The sequence below is a fragment of the Mesoplodon bidens genome (genome assembly GCF_964165515.1).
Source record: "Mesoplodon bidens genome assembly, chromosome: 14".
In the NCBI taxonomy this organism is placed as follows: Eukaryota; Metazoa; Chordata; class Mammalia; order Artiodactyla; family Ziphiidae; genus Mesoplodon; species Mesoplodon bidens.
The window spans coordinates 13,315,885-13,326,722 of record NC_138170.1 but is presented as its reverse complement, the minus strand read 5'-3'; the positions used below and the strand labels follow the sequence as shown (position 1 = coordinate 13,326,722).

General features: G+C 47.9%; 1 long non-coding RNA gene across 1 annotated transcript in view; it reads right to left on the bottom strand.

The window, feature by feature from the left end:
* Positions 1-776: 776 nt before the first annotated feature.
* LOC308628145 overlaps positions 777-10,838 on the bottom strand; it is an 81,083-nt gene continuing 71,021 nt past the window's right edge. The window contains exon 3 of the long non-coding RNA XR_014017502.1: positions 777-1,995. This is a non-coding gene — a long non-coding RNA (uncharacterized lncRNA). The remainder of the gene's footprint in view (positions 1,996-10,838) is intronic.

Below are 10,838 nucleotides of genomic sequence, written 5' to 3'. Positions count from 1 at the left end.
AAGGGAGCGAATCCTGAGTTCTTCGCACAGGAAAATAAGATTTTTCTTTTTCTTTTATTTTGTAGTATGAGATGATGTATGTTCACTATGTGTATGGTGGTCACTATTTCCTGATATATGTTAAGTTAAATCATGATGCTGGATGCCGGAAACGTACGCAGTGCTATATGTCAGTTATGCCTCAGTAAAACTGGAAGAAAAAAAGGAGAAAAAGAAGTTTTATAAATTTTGTATGGTTAAACCCAACTTTCAGATAGAAATGTGTCTTGAGGTTTACAGTTTTCTAAAACAGAGTCTGAGGAACGTTTGACTTCAGAGTTAGCACGTGAGCCCAGAGGTTCCACAGGCAGGGCTGAGGGAAGAACAGAGTTAGAAGCTACGTGTGTTCGCTGCCCTGACACACGTCCACATGGGGAAGGCCTGTCCTGTGAGAGCCCCTGCCGGCAGCGTGGACTCTATCTTCAGACAGGTCTAGTTACCTCAGAAAACCTAACCTGATGTGCAGTTTAACAAAATTGTCAAAACCTGCCAACACTGCTCCTACCACCTGTTGTGGAGCTTGTGGTGAGCAGAACTCCTCATTTTTTTTCTTTAAATTTTTTATTCTTATGCAATATTTAAAGGTGACTTTCCATTTACAGTTATTACAAAATATTGGCTATATTCTCCATGTTGTACAATATATCCCTGAGCCTATCTTACACCCTACGGTTTGTACCTCCCGCTCTCCCACCCCTACCTGGCCCCTCCCTCCTTCCCCCACCCCCCTGGTAACCACTAATTTGTTCTCTATATCTGTGAGTCTGCTTCGTTTTTGTCATATTCACTAGTTTGTTGTATTTTTTAGTGTCCATATATAAGTGATAACATACAGTATTTATCTTTCTCTGACTTACTTCACTTAGCATGATGCCCTCCAAGTCCAGAGCCTCATATTTAAAGGTACTTCCGAGGTGATTTGGAAAACCAGTGCAGGAAACTGGAAAGAATGCATTCCTAGAATGCTGTGTGACTGCTGGGTTCACTTACAGGTTCTAGAGCCAAGAGGGACACCAGATACAGAGGAGCTGACGACAGGAGAGTCTTGCCAAGTGCAGAGTTGGGGGGGCCAGTAGAAGCGGGGTAGGGCTCTGCACCTAGCTGTTGGAGAGGAAGCTTCTGTAAGTCCACCGGGACTCTGCAGGTTTCTCTTGCTGAGCCCGTGTTAACAAGGATTTCAGTCCTAACAGAGCCCCCCACCAAGTCTGCCCTCTCCTCTATGGGCCCAGCACCTCCCTGAGCTCAGTGTCTTGGCAGGAGCTTCCTTCATTTTCCATCCCGACTTTCTCTCACTCAGTTTCCCCTCTTGCATTTCCATTTCCCCTTTTCAGTGTAATGTGTCCTTTTCCTCCCTCCCCGCTCCCCCACTCCAGCGATGCTAATCCAAGAAATGCATCCAGAATGGGGGTCAACCCACAGTGGCAGCTGCAGACGGCCTGAGAGACCCAGGCCCTGGTGGAGAATTCCCCTACACTGGGCCACGCCAGGAAATTCATCTCTCTTAGTCTCCTCACCTGCAAAGGTTTAATAATGCCACCTCGCAGGCTATGTTGGTCACACCAAGAAAGAAGACTCAGAGTTTTTTCGTTTTTTGTTTTTTATAATTAATTAATTAATTAGTTAGTTTTTGGCTGCGTTGGGTCTTCATTGTTGCGCACGGGCTTTCTCTAGTTGCGGTGAGCGGGGGCTACTCTTCGTTGCGGTGCGCGGGCTTCTCACTGCGGTGGCCTCTCTTGTTGTGGAGCATGGGCTCTAGGCACACACGGGCTTCTGTAGTTGCAGCACGCAGGCTCAGTAGTCGTGGCGCATGGGCTTAGTTGCTCTGCGACATGTGGGATCTTCCTGGACTAGGGCTCGAACCCGTGTCCCCTGCATTGGCAGGCGGATTCTTAACCACTGTGCCACCAGGGATGTCCTCAGGCTTAAAATAATCCTTAAAATGCTCTCCATATGAATCTGAGGGATAGTGAATAAAATGTTAAAATAACCTTTCCCCCTTCCCTGTCCCGCCTGTGATGGCGCATTTATCCTTGAGAATAAGCCAAGGTGCTTCCGGGTAAGTCAAGCATCAAGGAGTACCTTGAAGTCCTTAAATAATGCATGTTATTCTTCTAGCATTTTTTGTGACTCTATTTCTAAAACGACATACTTCTGTTCTTTAGAAAAAGCACTCAAGGATCAGAGGTAAGTGTTTTTCTCCGGACCCAGGTCCAATTAAGAGGCTGGCCAATGACGCGGCTCTACCTGATGTTACGTGTTATGCAAATGAGCCCCGCCCACCCAGTGTGCCCCCCCCCTAAGCTCCGCCCACCAGTCCTGGACCTTTCACAAGGACATTCAGAGCTGTCAGAATTCTCCCATCTGCCTTTTAAATCCTTTTCTTTCTTTACCCTGTTTGCCTCTTGCTGCCAACTGGCATCTCTTGTTTCTCTCCCAGCCTCAAACTGCCCTCCCACCCCGGGGGGCTGAGTCTTAGATTCTTAGCCCTGAGCACAGACTGGCTGGAGAGAAAGGCCCTGGTTGTGTTGGTATAAAACGCCTCCCACTTTGTGGCTGGGTGTGTCCTCCAGATTTATTTTAGAATAGTCATTTTCGATTTCTTTAGGGAATGGTGCTTACCAGCATGACCAGTTTATTGGAAGGATCCAATAATGAAAGCAGTGGGTGGTCTTTCAGATTTGGGTTATACTATAATCATATTATAATAGGAGGCAGGACAGTTTAGCGGCTCAAAGTTTGGTCTGCGTGGTTTGAATCTCAGTTTTGCCATGATGAGCTCAGTGTGGTTTTGACCTTTTTAAATGACTTTATGTAAGGAGGGGGGGAGGAACAGAGGCATGCGTCTCTGCTGAATCCTGTCCAGCCCTCACGTCAGGGCCTGCCACAGATTAGGGGGACCTTGAGGACACCAGCTCCTCCCAGGGGAAAGTGGGAGCGGGGGAGGTGATGCTCTGCTCGCTGGAAAGCAGGGGGGGCTTGGGGAGAGATGGAGCTTTTGTCCTACCGCATATACAGTACAAAGTGGGGTTATTTTGGAGGCGATGCAGTGCTTGAGGGTGTTTTGTAACATTCAGACCACTCTGAGTTGAGTAATTCTTATCTGTAAAACAGAAATCACGATAGTAGCTACTGGATAGGTTACTGCGGTGACTCAAAGAAGCAAAGCCCAGAAAGTGCTGCAGAGAAGGCCCAGGACAGGATGAGTAGTCATCCTCACCACAGGGGCTCTTGTCATCTGGGACAGCATTTCCAAAATCACTTCCAAAATGATTTTCCCATTTCTTTTTTATCCAAGGGTGTCCTAATAGCCACCAGGCACAGTGCCTTAGGGTTAGGGTCTCTGGGTTCTGGGTTTACAGTGCAGTCTTCTTAGCTGGCTCTTCCTGGCCTTCTTTAGAGAGGCCTCAGAATGGTGCTGAAGGATGGATATCAGAGAGGCCTTTCATATCCATGGACACCCATGGGTCTCGGGGCAGTGAGGAGACGGCACTTTCTGCTCCCTGTTGGGGAGTAGGACCAAGGTTACACTTTCCCAGAGTTCATGGTCACACCGTAAGAACCTATATACCATCCTCCAAAGAGGTCTTTACACCACAACAAAAAGAGGCAAACTCTTGTCAGACCTTGGAGGCTACCTGCAATAACATTCCCTGAACATTTAACAGTCTCCCGTCAACGTGAGAATTATCTTTAATTTAGGAGGAACCCTGGGTTGAATAGGGCTCTCCCTCTTTCACTGTATAGGACACTGCTGTGAGGGTCAGCATCAAGCTGTCACATGTGGGCGTGGCACCAGCACACAGAATATGCCACATGCTCGTCCCACCAAAAACCTAAGAGAAGCCTTGGTTGGGTATGAAGACCATGGTCTTATACACTGAAGCACAGGAGGCATCTTGTCTTTGGGGTCTTTTCATTGAGATGTGTCATTATTACTTCACTGATAGGCCTAGCATTTGAGGAGGAAAACATTCTTCTATCCCTCAGGGCAAACCTGTTCAAGAAGGTCTCCTTGGAAGTGAGTGGTGGAGCAGGGTGTCCTCTCTGGGGAGCCAGCTGTGCTGTGGGGGGAGAGTGCAGCACTTGGAGTCATGAGGTTTGGGGCACTCTTTGAAGTTAGTTGTGACTTGTGACTTACTGGGGCCAATGAAATGGGAGTTGAGGTAACAAGTGCCTCTTCTGTGAAGAGGCCCGTAAGCCCAGGGCTTGATATACCACGTCCCCTTCTCCGTGTCACAGAGACCAATGGCAAACTTAGAAGGGAGTTTTCATCACCCTGCACCCCTGAGTGAGGGTGATGCCCAGCAGAGCCTTGCTGGTCCAAGACAGGCATGCAGTACGTGCAACAGATACACCTGTGCTGGTGCAGACACTGAGTTTGGGCTTTATTTATCACCACAGCATAACCAGCCTATCCAAATGGATATCATTGACATCCAACCATACTCCCTACTGGCCACATTGGACGCATGTCCAGGGAAGCCTCATGAACTTGGGAACCAGGGGTCCTATCCCATTTGACAGATAAGGAAACTGAGGCTCTGAGAGGTAAAGTCACATAGCTGACTCTGAAACGGGCACCTTAACCACCCACTACCCCACAGACTGTTTTAAACAACAGACATTTATTTCTCACAGTTCTGGAGGCTGGAAGTCCAAGATCAGGGTGCCAGCATGGTCAGGTTCCAGTGAGGGCCCTCTTCTGGGTTGCAGACTGCTGTATTTTTTTCTTTTTCTTTTTTTTTTTAATTTTATTGGAGTATAGTTGATTTGCGATGTTGCGTTAATTTCAGGTGTACAGTATAGTGATTCGGTTATCCATATATATATATTGATATTTTTTCAAGTTCTTTTCCCATATAGGTTATTACAGAATATTGAGTAGAGTTCCTGCTATACAGTAGGCCCTTGTTGATTATCTATTTTATATATAGTAGTGTATGTATGTTAATCCCAAGATCTTACATTATCCCTCCCCACTATATTTTCCCTTTGGTAACCATAAGGTTGTTTTCGAAAGCCGTGAGTCTGTTTCTGTTTTGTAAATAAGTTCATTTACATCATTTTTAAAAAAATTAGATTCCACATATGAGTGATACCATATGATATTTGTCTTTTGCTGACTTACTTCACTTAGTATGATAATCTCTAGGTCCATCCATATTGCTGTAAATGGCATTATTTTGTTCTTTTTTATGGGTGAGCAATATTCCATTATATATATGTACCACATCTTCTTTATCCATTCCTCTGCTGATGGACATTTAGGTTGCTTCTACACCTTGGCTATTGTAAATAGTGCTGCAATGAACATTGGGGTATCTTTTCGACTTGGGGTTTTCTCCAGATATATGCCCAGGAGAGGGATCAGACTGCTTACTATATTCTCACATGGCAGAAAGAGGGCAAGGGGACCCTCTGGGGTCTCTCTTATAAGGGCACTAATCCTATTCATAAGGGTTCTGCCCTTAAGACCAAATTACTCCCCAGAAGCCCCATCTCCTTATACCATCACATTGGAAGTTAGCATTTCAATATGAATTTGGCTGGGATGGGGGAGAAAGGACACACACACACACACACACACACACACACACACATCTAGTCCACAAACAGGGAAAAATTGTAGGCCAAACGGGGACCATGGTGGAGAAGAAAATAGGGCAGCTGCTCTTCTGCTGAGCATCCTTGGGTGGGGAGGTGACCCAGATCATCCCATTTTCTAACAGAAGTTTAAAAATACAGACTTTTTTTTATGTGCTGATTTTTAAATCTTGACAAGTAATTAAAAAACTTAAAACACAAGTGTGCCAAGCAAAACACATCTTCAGACTGAACGTGGCCCCCAAGCCTCCAGTCTGTGACCTCTGGAAAGGTCTAGAATCATTTTGCTGCTCAAAGTCATGTTACTGGGGGCAGAAACTCCTTGTCTAAACAAGGAGTACATCTGGAATCATTGTCGCCCACCTGACATGTGGGTGGAGTTGGCTGCCATCTGGACCACAGCATTTCAGAACCCACCACCTGCTGCAAGGAATGTGACAGTCCATAACCAGGGACAGAGTTCTTGTCTTTGAGTTTTGTCTCCTGGTTAAAAATAGATCAGCCTTGACTGCCTTCTCAATGACTCTTCCCTTGGTAAAAAGCAGTAAGTCTGAAGATAAGGCCCTGAAGTTGGGCCCGTGGTGGGTTTGGTAGTGAGTTGGCTTCCTGGGGTGGGACAAAGTGGGGAGGAAAGAGAAGGCAGGGGGTGGGCATATCTGGAGGCTACCTTGATCTATTTCATGGTTTCCATTCTGGCCCATGTGGGACCCAAATTTGGCCTCCAACGTATGATCTTCAATTCCCAGCAGCGCCTGAGAAAGGTCATCGACCATGAGGTGACCTTCAGCTGGGCCAAAGGAACAGTTGCTATAGAAACCCTCAAACTCATTTCTCTCAAAAGCACCCTGAATTTCCACCTGTGGTTATTTGTAAAAAAAGATGAGTTTCCTTCCCCTACCCCGACCTGTTCAACTTCTTACTAATATCAAGCAAGTTCTGGGAGAAGACACTCTTATACACATTCTGAGACTGAACATACATAAGGATAATGGCCAGTGCATGGATAAGATAGAACTCGGACCCACCATGTGCAGCACCCAGCCCGGGAAGTCAAACAACTCCATAGCAATTGGCCTCAAACTGCCAGGACTTGATTAATAACTGAGAGTTTCCCTAGCTGTTGTCCCCACTTCCAACTAGGGACCAACAAGAGAAAGACAGATGTGCATCCCTAACCCATCCCATAAGGATGCCCCACCTACAGCTAGTTGCCGCCTGCAGCTTCCCCTACTGACAGCCTCCAAGCAGGGCACACCTGGAACCCTCCCTCTTTTCCCCCATGAATCTTCCCCTCCCCTGTCCCCAGCCCAAGCCCTGCCTGCCTCAGCGATGCCAAATGCAAGTGATGGTGTCTGATGCCCTGGCTAGGACAAGCCCCCACTAAACAGCCTTTGCTTGTTCTCAGGCGGTTTTTGTCCATTTCCACAGCTCATGCACACTCACACGCACAGTTTGGTTGGCAGTCGGGGTTACCCCCAGGCTCACACTAACTCCACAGACCTGACTCGGAAGAGACAGTTCCGACAGAATTGATGGACCACCCCGTCCCAGATGAAGGGCAAAGGGGCCCAAGAGACGTTTGAAATCGTCGTGTTGTGACCAAAACTTTATTAACCTGGAGACAATGGGGCAACTGTCCAGGGGCAGACAAAGCAAAATGCTGGAGTCTGGGACAAGCAGAGCTGCCTGGGTGGCCTGGGCACAGATTTCTGCAGGTCGAAGCTGGCAGTGGAAAGGGCAGCCACTGACCATGAACGGGCTGGGCCACAAGGGCCGGCAGCCCTGTCACCTCCTCATTGGAGAAAGTCACAAAGATTCTTAGCAGCCCAGAGGCAACTCATTCTCTGAGCCTCTGAAAATGAACCAACTTTCCACCTTTATCAAGTCACCAGACCTACATTAAACTCGACTAAAAGAGTAGGTCTTGGGAAGGAGATAGCATTTTGTCATATAAGAACAGAATGACATCAGGGACGGAGAGCTTTAAATATATCAGACCTGTATTTTGCTGGGAGAAGCAGTGGGAAACTAAAGTAGATATATATATATATATTTTTTTTCCTTTGGCCGCGCTGATGCGGTATCTTAGTTCCCTGACCAGGGGTCAAACCTGCGCCCTCTGCAGTGGAAGCACGGACTCTTAACCACTTGACCACCAGGGAAGTCCCTAGAAATTTATGATCTTAAATGAAAAGAAGAATTGGGATCATTTGGAGGTGTATTCCTGGCTCGCTCGCTCTCTCACCAGTTTCTGATATTTTAAAGCCTCAAGAGAAGAATTAAGAGTTTTTCTCCAGACACGATGCTGCAAAGAGCCGCATTTAGAAGTGCTGCCTGGAGCTTGGGAGATCAGGAGGGAGGGTGAGGGCGTAGTCGGTTGCAGCCTCCCTGACCCCAGCACAGGGCCCCGTGAACGGGAAGAGAAGGCGCGAAAACATCTTCATTCTTCTTTAAGAACGTCTGCCAAGGACCTAAACCGAGGTCTCCATTCCACGCCTGTTAATTAGGCGGACTTTGTGGAATCTGCCAGAAGTCTGGAGAGCAGCTCGCCTGGCTCCACTGCCTCTGTGTTGTCACGTGACACAGCAGTTACTGTGGAGATTATCAGTTGTGAGTGCGCTGTCCATAAGTTGAACTTGCATCTGACAAGTCAAATTTGTCAGTTTGGGAAAGAGTAAAGATGGTTCCTTTTTTTTTTTTCTCTTGAAGAGATTTCCTTGACTCCCCCCCCTTCCCCTTTCCCCTTTCCAGCCGGGGTAGGCTTTTCCCACATTGTGGTCCAGAGCTGAAGAAAGGTTGTTTTATTCTCTCCTGTGATCTGTAGAGTCTGCAAAAAAGCTCAGAAGCTGGCACCGGTGGCCCTCCGTGATGATTTAGGGATAAAGTCAAACAAGTCCTGTGATTCAACTGCAGACCACGGGGCACCAACCACGTGATTCATCTCTACTGTGATGGGAACGGTACGCCAGTGGCTGGGTTTTCTCTCCAACGAGTATATTTAATTTCCTTCATTGGCATGAACTTCCCCCAACATACTACTGTTCATGCGTGTGCACATGTGTATGTGCATGAGTGCATGTGTATTTGCACTGCCACTCTCTGTCTCTCTGCAGGTAATGACTTTCATGGACTGGCTTTAACAGATTAAAGGTGAAACAGCCATTTAATAAAAGCCACCCCACCAAGTCGACTGACTGGGAGAGGCTGGGATGGAGCCAGGCCAAGAAGGCAGCAAGACAGGCAGCAAGTCTGGCCCGCTGAGGCCGTCACACGTCTTTGACAGGGGGTTGGGAAAGAGGCTCCCTACATCCAATGAACCTGCCTCTCTTGGGCCCAAACACCTTTGTTTTACCTTGTTCTCCTTTGGTTCAGCTCCTAACCAGGGCCTAAGGTTATTGGGGCCCTGAGCCAGTCTCTCATCTATCACGTATACAACCTTACATTCAAAGGGCCCCCAAATTTGAGCGCCATAACTTGGAGTATTGATGCCACCGGCCTTGGTCAGATAGATGCCCCCTCCACTTGGAAGCCTTCCTAACCTCTCAGATGAACCCAGGCCTGAACCGGGAAGGTGGGTTCCAGAGTCTCATCCAGCCAGGGGTGGGTCTGAATGCAAGTGTTCCCCCTCCCCTGTTAATTAGAGTGCCAATAGATCCCCCCTTTCATCAGTAAGAGAAAAGTTTCCAACAGATATAGACATTTTTCCCCAGACAATTCAGCGGCAAGATCCTTAAAGACCAAACCAAAAGCAATTCCTCAAGAAGTAGCAGCAGGGGAACCAAGAATCACAATGTGATTCCGTAATTCTTGAGATAGACCCACTTCATTTGCGCTCAGCCAACCACTTATCTATACCTGAGGCTTTCATTCTGTTACCTGTGTGAGTTATCTTTTTATTCTTACATTAACACCAGTAACCTTCACTTTTCCCCTCACTTAAATGAAAAATCACCCTTGGGATTTTTATCTGGTTGAGGACAGGAGTCTTGCCTCAGACTTTGATCTGGGAAATGTTAAGGAAACAAAACCAAAGCAAAACAATAAGAAAAGCCATTCAATTATAAGCATCTGTCTTTTTCTTTTCTTTCTTTCTTTTTTTTTTTTTTCCTTTTTCACAGCTAAGGTGGGAGACTAGGGTCCTTTTGTTCAGCAAAGAATCTTAGTGCCTTTGGGAATATGAACAGCAAGGTCTGGAGCCCAGAGGGACCTGGGAATAAAGATCATCTGCTCTGTGTGGAAAAGGATCAGAACTTAGCACTGCGGGTGGGAGTGGAGGGGAGAGAAGTAGGGATGGAGGGGCGGAGGGGTGGAGGCTGGAGGGGCGGAGGCTGGAGGGGCGGAGGCCAGTGGTCCACAGCACAGCTGGAGGCTGATGCCTGAGGGAGGACGACCAGGGATGGAGTGGAAGTGACCACTTTTTCTTGTGCCTCTTCCTGTAACTCACCCAGCACCTCTGGCCACAAGGGAGGACCCCAACTGAGGACACTGTTGCCTCATTCTCCTGGCGACAGGACCTGGCGTGAGAGGGGAGAACAGAACACCTGGGCCCGGGAGGTTTAGCGGAAATCTGCCTTGTGCAGCCACCTGCGGGGCCAGGGATGGGCACTGGTCACCCCGCCTGCCGCAGACTCTGGAGTGGTGGTCCATGGAGTCCACTGGCTCCCATGCCGGGTCCTGCGGATGGTGGCTCAGGAGGTGACCACTCACAACAAGTTCCATGCTAGGACTGGCCAGTGGGTAACCCGGATCCAACATTTCATGGTTTTTCCTGTGGGCTGCATGGTCCACCTCACGCAGGGGCACATGTGTGGCCAGGGGACAGCAAGGAGCCTGATGCCACCACGTCCAACTGGGCAGCGCCCACTGCTGGGCCCTACCTGGAGACGCCCCGCCTGGGGACTCTGAGGCTGCCCTGGGTCAGACCCCTTGGTGCCTGCGGGGAACAGGAGAGGATGGTGGACAAAGGTCAGTATTTTTTTTACTAAGACCAACCCTGTGTATCAGCCAGGCACTGTTGATGGTGTGAGTGTGAGTGTGTCTGTGTGTGTGCACGAGTGAGTGTGAATGTCTGTGTGTGCCTGTACATGTGTGTTTATGTCTGAGTGTCTGTATGTGTATATATATATGTGTGAGTATGTATGTCTGTGTGTACAAGTGTGTACATGAGTGAGTTTGAGTTTCTGTATGTGTGTGTG